This window comes from Lethenteron reissneri, chromosome 5, assembly GCF_015708825.2.
Source record: "Lethenteron reissneri isolate LAM-NWPU_2019-01 chromosome 5, ASM1570882v1, whole genome shotgun sequence".
In the NCBI taxonomy this organism is placed as follows: domain Eukaryota; kingdom Metazoa; phylum Chordata; class Hyperoartia; order Petromyzontiformes; family Petromyzontidae; genus Lethenteron; species Lethenteron reissneri.
The window spans coordinates 3,267,523-3,275,172 of record NC_083783.1 but is presented as its reverse complement, the minus strand read 5'-3'; the positions used below and the strand labels follow the sequence as shown (position 1 = coordinate 3,275,172).

Here is a 7,650-nt window from a genome sequence, read left to right as displayed (position 1 = left end):
ACTTGTGTTGCCTCCGAAACGTCGTGATTTTTATTTTATTTTAATTCTACTTTTATTAATTTTAATTTTTTAACTACGTGACTTTACCAAAAAAACCTAAGAATATGAGTCACCGTGTCAGAGCGCACGTGGGGATCACAAGAGGGCAGGGGACGAGGTCGGAGTAAAGCGGTTCGGAGTAGAGGGCTGGGTGGGAACTGGGGTGGTGGTGGTGGGGAGCGGTGGTGCAGTGGTTAGCGCACTGCGCTATGAGCCTATTGAACCGAGATCGATTCCCGCTCACGGCAAACCAACACCAGTGACGATTCTCTGAAGCGGGCCTGAGCCTCCCCATAGGTCGACTCAGCTTGAAATGGATACTCGGTGCTGTGTGTAAACATTGGCACTAGGGAGACAAAGGCGGCCGGGCGTGGTGCTGACCACCCACCCCCTCAATGGGTCTTTTTAAAACTCTATGGGTCTCTATGGGTCTATATGTATATGTACTATATGGGTCTATATGTACATGTACATATAGACCCATATAGACCCATAGAGCTATATACAGACCCATAGAGTTACACATAGACCCATAGAGTTACACACAGACCCATAGAGTTACATAGAGACCCATAGAGTTACATACAGACCCATAGAGCTACATAGAGACCCATAGAGTTACATACAGACCCATAGAGTTACACGTAGACCCATAGAGTTACATAGAGACCCATAGAGTTACACGGATTCTGATAGCGCCTCAGAGTTACAAATATGTATACAACATTGCTTCATGTAAAATGAGCGTGTTACTTATCATTCAAAACCACGTCATTTTCTCAGTCAATGCTCGCATCTGCCACCACTCCCCCCACCCCTTTTCCCTCAAGTTCAGTTGGTACAGCCCCGACCTAGAGGGGTAGGGGGGGTAGCTTTGACCCAATCTAGGGGGGGGGGGGTGGGGGTGAAAGGTTGTAGGGTTCAGATCCAGCGCGGTGATGGGTGGGGGGCATTCACGAGTTCACGCTGCCTATACATCCAGTGCTGTGACAATGTCCTTCTCTATGAACCTGGTGACTCATCCCGTCACTCATCTCACGACGTCTCTGCAGCTCACACAACAGAGTTGCTGTCCGGTGCTTCTTCTGGAAGATTTTTTTTCTCGCCGGTTTTTTCCCTGGATTTGTCTGTTTTGCGCCGAGTCACTTGAAGATGTTTTCTTGTTTCGTGTTTTAGTTTTTTTGTTCGTTGCCGTTGCACCCGATTCAAGAGTCGAATGGCTCACGGGGCTATACCGAATGAATGAAAGTGAAACTGAAACATGCTGAGCCGGTGGCGGCCACGCTGTGGAGTGAACGCCTCGCAACAATCGCGAGTTCATAGGATGCGGCTTGCCTCATCATCATCCCTCCCTCCGGGGTCGATAAAGTGGGCACCACTTTTGTGGGGAAGTCAACAGCGGTTAATCATCGTACGAATATACTCTGGAACTTTCAACGTTTGTCCCGGGGCTGTACACGGGAGATGAGCACCGACACCGCGACGTTCATCTGAACAGGAGATCACGATGGCTCTTAAACCCATCATCACCATCATCACCATCATCATCACCACACCTCTTCCAATTACCACTGCTTGCCGACAGATTCACCTCGTCCCGTTCCCTGATCACCCCCCGTCGCCCCCGCTCACACCTCATCCCCTCCCCTCCTTCCTTCTCAGCTCTCCCGTCATTTAATTAAGGCGCCAGTCACACGCCACAATTCATTTCGCGCATTAGCGCGGACCCAGCCTCAGGAGGGACGAGAAGCGAGGGGCGGGGGGATGGGGGCGGGGGACTGGGGGGGCGGGGGATCGAGCGGCTCTGTTTCATAATCTCCCTCTTCCTCCCCACCCACACTCAACGCATTAGTCAGTGATCACTCGCTGACGGGCAGCAGGAGAACGCTATAACGCATTCCTGCGGAGGGAGCTGGTAGGAACGTTGGGTTGCTCGGTCAATGGCCAGGGTCAACGGCGGCGTGGTGTATTCCGCAAATATGCCCGACTGTGAGGGCGGGCACAAGCCGGCGTGAGTAGGTTAAACGTTGAGTTTTATAAGGGCACCACGGGGTGACCAGCCTCTCTCCACCCAGCCCCACCCCTCCCACCCCTCCCACCCCCCACCCAGCCCCACCCAGCCCCTCCCCACCCAGCCCCACCCTCCCCACCCAACCCCTCCCTCCCCTCCCCACCCAGCCCCTCCCTGCACGATGGACACAATAATCCCCTGTGGGCTGATGTAACCAGGAAGTTCCTACCAGTATAAATGTATACAAAGTGGCGACGTTTCGGGCATGACCCTTCTTCCCTTTGCTGTCGCGACACGGGAAGACGACTGCTACAGTAAAGTACGGCGTGGGGATGGGGGGCTGGGTAGAGGCGTCACGTGGTGCCCGAGATCTAGCGGCGGTGTTTGCCTCTCCCCCGCCCTGCGCGTCTTTGTATCTCCGCCTCGCGTGCGATGAGGCCTGCGCGGGGGGGGGGGGGGGGTCGCAGCTGTGCGCGAACCTCCCCCCGTGCCCAGGTGACCCCAACCCCCCAATCCCCTCGCCCTCGCCAACAGCCCCCCCCCCTCCACCCCCTCCACCCCCCCTCCTCCACCCCCCCCCCCCTCCTCCTCCTCGTCCCACCTCATCGCCCGCGCAAGTCCCAGACGATACTCGTGGGGTCCGTACTGGTGAGAGAGAGAGAGTATAACAAAGGTAGCGAGAGGCATGGATGGAGGGTAATAAAGAAGGAAGGGTCATTGTCCGAAACGTCGCCTATGTGAGTTGTTGCTGTTGTTTCTCCCGGTGAACCGCTGCCAACGCAGCGGAGGCAGCAACATCGCCAAACTTGTTTTGTTGAATTAAGTTGGGTGGGTGGGAGGGTGGTGGTGGTGGTGGGGGGGATTAATGAATGAATGGAAAGGCGGGAGGGAAGAGAGGGGAGGGAATGAATGAATGAATGAATCGGAGCGAGGCAGCGGAAGGAGTGAAGGATGCCCAGAGTGAGTGAAGGATTGGGATCGCTAGGGATTCAATGAACGAAGAGAGGGGACGGTGATAGGAGGAAACTAAACGCGCCCGAGAGAGAGAGAGAGTTGAACGAACTTTGTCACAGGAGACGGAGCGCCGAAAGCAGCTCCCGATAGGGGCTGCTGCTCCATCAGTGGAGCGTGCGAGGCGGCCGCGGCGGGGACTCAGGGACGAGGTCTTAGTCGAGCAGTGGGTCGAGCATGGCTCTGGCTAAATGATGGTAACGGGGGGGAGGGAGGGGGGACGTGGCTTGACTGTGAAGCCATGCGCACAATGGTTCCCTTGTGAGCATGAGGGGGGGGGGGGGTGACGGGGGGATGCGCGCATGGACTGTGAAGGGGTGGCGGTGATTGTGAGTCTCTGTTGTTGTGGTTGCTGTGGTTGTTGTTGTGGTTGCTGTGCTGCTGCTGCTGGTGGTGGTGGTTGTTGCTTACTGAGCGGAAGCGTCACGTCAGGCCCGAGCAGATCCCCTCCGTGCCAGCCTCACGCGGTGAAGCCGAGCGAGGGGGGGGGGGGCGAGGGGATTAAGGGGGCGCGTTGATCCCCCCCCTCCCTCCACACACCCCCTTTGTCGCGGCGGAGTGGAGGCCGAGCCAGGAACTCCACGGCGCACAAAGGGGGTCTGGAGTGGGGGGGGGGGGCGAGGGGATGGGGGGGGGGTCCGTGAAAGGGCCTCTCTGTGCCCAATGCGCCGTTACGTAACCACTCGCTCCGCTCCCCGAGTCCAACCCGTGCCCGGCTTTGTAGTGGACAACCCCCATCACGACATCACGAGTTTATAATGTTAACTAGTAACTCCCACCACAACATCACGAGTTTATAATGTTTACTAGCAACTCCCACCACGACATCACGAGGTTATAATGTTGACTAGCAAGCCGAGCGTACTGTGGATGTGACCGTTATAGGAGATCGGATGCTAAGAGCAACAGATCGGACGCAGTCAGCAAGCCCGCCAGCCGGCAAAACTTTTTTTTTTAATAAAAATAATATCGTATGATTCATCGTTATTTATTTATCCAGGATAGGCACGCTGAGTCCTCTATTTGTATGACGGGTCCTGCTGTTGATGTTGTTATTGTATAAAGATGTGCTCGTCCAATTAATAATGGATGTGTTTATGATTCACGTGGGAGGAAATCGGAGCACCCAACATAAAAACAAACAGGCGCGCGTTAACATCGCCACTGGGGAGACAAAGGCGGCCAGGCGTAGTTCCAGCCACACCATCAAGCCTGTGGTGTTGGTGGCCGTGAGCGGGAATCGAACTTGGGTCGCCGGGTTCATGGCGCAGCGAAGCGCTAACCACTGCACCACCGCTCCTCACACAGCAAGACGACTCCAAGTCGCGCACACTCCCTGCTGATGAGGTGGCTGATGAGGTGGTTGATGAGGTGGCTGATGAGGTGGCTGATGAGATGGCTGATGAAGTGGCTGATGAGGTGGCTGATAAAGTGGCTGACGAGGTGGCTGATGAAGTGGCTGACGAGGTGGCTGATGAAGTGGCTGATGAGGTGGCTGATGAAGTGGCTGATGAGGTGGCTGACGAGATGGCTGATGAGGTGGCTGACGAGGTGGCTGATGAGGTGGCTGACGAGGTGGCTGACGAGATGGCTGATAAGATGGCTGATGAAGTGGCTGATGAGATGGCTGATGAGGTGGCTGATGAGTTGGCTGATGAGGTGGCTGATGAGATGGCTGATGAGGTGGCTGATGAGGTGGCTGATGAAGTGGCTGATGCGGTGGCTGATGAGGTGGCTGATGAGGTGCGTGATGAGGTGGCTGATGAGGTGGCTGCTGAGGTGGCTGATGAGGTGGCTGATGAGGTGGCTGATGAAGTGGCTGATGAGGTGGCTGATGAAGTGGCTGATGAGGTGGCTGATGAGGTGGCTGATGAAGTGGCTGATGAGGTGGCTGATGAGGTGGCTGATGAGGTGGCTGATGAAGTGGCTGATGAGGGGACTGATGAGGTGGCTGATGAAGTGGCTGATGAGGGGACTGATGAGGTGGCTGATGAAGTGGCTGATGAGGTGGCTGATGAGGTGGCTGATGAGGTAGCTGATGAAGTAGCTGATGAGGTGGCTGATGAGGTAGCTGATGAAAGGGCTGATGAGGTGGCTGATGAGGTAGCTGATGAGGTGGCTGATGAGGTAGCTGATGAGGTAGCTGATGAAATGGCTGATGAGGTGGCTGATGAAGTAGCTGATGAGGTGGCTGATGAGGTAGCTGATGAAGTAGCTGATGAGGTGGCTGATGAGGTAGCTGATGAAATGGCTGATGAGGTGGCTGATGAGGTGGCTGATGAGGTAGCTGATGAAGTGGCTGATGAGGTGGCTGATGAGGTAGCTGATGAAGTGGCTGATGAGGTGGCTGATGAGGTGGCTGATGAAGTGGCTGATGAGGTGGCTGATGAGGTGGCTGATGAGGTGGCTGATGAAGTGGCTGATGAGGTGGCTGATGAGGTAGCTGATGAAGTGGCTGATGAGGTGGCTGATGAGGTGGCTGATGAGGTGGCTGATGAGGTGGCTGATGAGGTGGTTGATGAAGTGGTTGATGAGATGGCTGATGAGGTGGCTGATGAAGTGGTTGATGAGATGGCTGATGAGGTGGCTGATGAAGTGGTTGATGAGATGGCTGATGAGGTGGCTGATGAAGTGGTTGATGAGGTGGCTGATGAGGTGGCTGATGAAGTGGTTGATGAGATGGCTGATGAGGTGGCTGATGAAGTGGTTGATGAGGTGGCTGATGAGGTGGCTGATGAAGTGGTTGATGAGATGGCTGATGAGGTGGCTGATGAGGTGGTTTATGAAGTGGCTGATGAAGTGGCTGATGAGGTGGCTGATGAGGTGACTGATGAGGTGGCTGATGAGGTGGCCTCACTCACACCGTGTTAGCAGTGGTGCCCGGACCTGTGTACCACCACCACCACCATCATCAAGCGGCTGGGCCTGCAGGGACCCCACAGGGACCCCACAGGGATCCCACGGAGATCCCACGGGAACCCCACGTGGGGACTCGACTCACTGCGTGAGCCTCGTGCCACTGGGAGCCACCATGGGGAGCACACAGCCGACTGGGGCCAGGCCAGGGGTCAGCTTCCTGCGGCTCTTCACACAGAGCATCGCGTCTCTTGAATTGTGGAGTTTTGTACGCGAATTCGGAAGCCAAAAAAAAGTCTCATCTTTGTTATTTTGGTTGCGCGACCACCTGGGCCAGACCAAGGATATCCTGCATGATTGCGTTGTCCGGCAAATCTCAACCGCGGCAGGGGGACGGAGGGTGGGGGTGGGGGATGGGGGGGGCCTTCAGAATACCTCGAGTACAAGGAAGTGGTTCTTCCGTAACAGCTGTCCGAGCCGAAGGGTGACGCTGCATAGGGAAGTTCATTCTTAAAGTCACTGATTCGCCGTGCGATGTCTTTGACGTCTTTCGAGCGATGACGCCGCCGCCGCTGTTGTTTTTGCGCCGATTTATTTTCGCTTTGCTGCTGTTGCGGGGCACTGATCCGTGGTGCGCTCGCTTTTGGTCGTCTTGTTGGTGACCCAGGCCAGTCACGCCTGAGACTCCGTCTATCGCTCAGGAGTTATTGCCTGGGCACAGGGATTCAACTTGAAACTTGAACTTCCCTGTCAAGCCGTCACGCACGCGGTGTTCGCTCGCTAGAGAAAGACGACTCAGAGAGAGAGTGGGCGAATCAGAGAGAGAGGACGACTCAGAGAGAGAGAGGACGACTCAGAGAGAGGACGACTCAGAGAGAGGATGACTCAGAGAGAGAGAGGGCGACTCAGGGAGAGAGGACGACTCAGCCCTGCGGTGGGAACGAGGAGCTTCCAACAATTTCCCAAGCTCTGCGGTCCTCTACATATTGAGATGTAATCTTCCAATGACAGTAATGATGAGTTTTGTTTCATCAACTATGATGGACGAGCAAGAGAGAGGGAGGGCACAGGAGCCCTCAGAGAACACCCACGCGTGCGAGGGGGAAACACTCTATCCCATGCAGACGATACAGGCGGAGTCCACACTGCTGCTGTACCCCCCGGCTACCTGGCGAGTCACAAATCACAAAGGGAACGGCTCCTCATCGACTGCCAACGGGAAGGGAGTTTCAAACCCATCTGTGTGGTGATTCACCAACCCTCGCTGCTGCTGCTGCTACTGTTGCTGCTGCTGCTACTGCTGCTGCTACTGCTGCTGCTACTGCTGCTGCTGCTACTGCTGCTGCTGCTACAGCTGCTGCTGCTTCCACAGGGCCAAGTGCATCGTGGCGACCACCAACACACACGCGCTTGCCCCGACAGTCTGTCAATGTTATACGGGGGATCTTTGTCTTTGTCCACGTGCCGGGAGCTTCTTCAGGCACCGATTTTAGTACCCAACGTTTCGGCTCAACCCGAACGCGGTGGGTTCATGACGGTCATCATCATCGTCATCATCATCGTCACCACCATCAGCCATGTTCAACCCACTGCTGGACGAAGGCCTCCAGCCGGCGATCGGTCCAGCGTGGACTGATTTAATCGCTCCATCTCCGTGACGGACGTCGACCTCAGACGCGTTCCGTTCTTTGGCTGCTCCGACGCCACCAGGCTCGCTCAAGGGCACGCAGCTC

The 7,650-nt window shown here is 55.7% G+C and overlaps 1 pseudogene; it reads right to left on the bottom strand.

The window, feature by feature from the left end:
- Positions 1-3,216: 3,216 nt before the first annotated feature.
- On the bottom strand, positions 3,217-7,231 carry LOC133352840 (uncharacterized protein DDB_G0271670-like; annotated as a pseudogene).
- Positions 7,232-7,650: the final 419 nt, after the last annotated feature.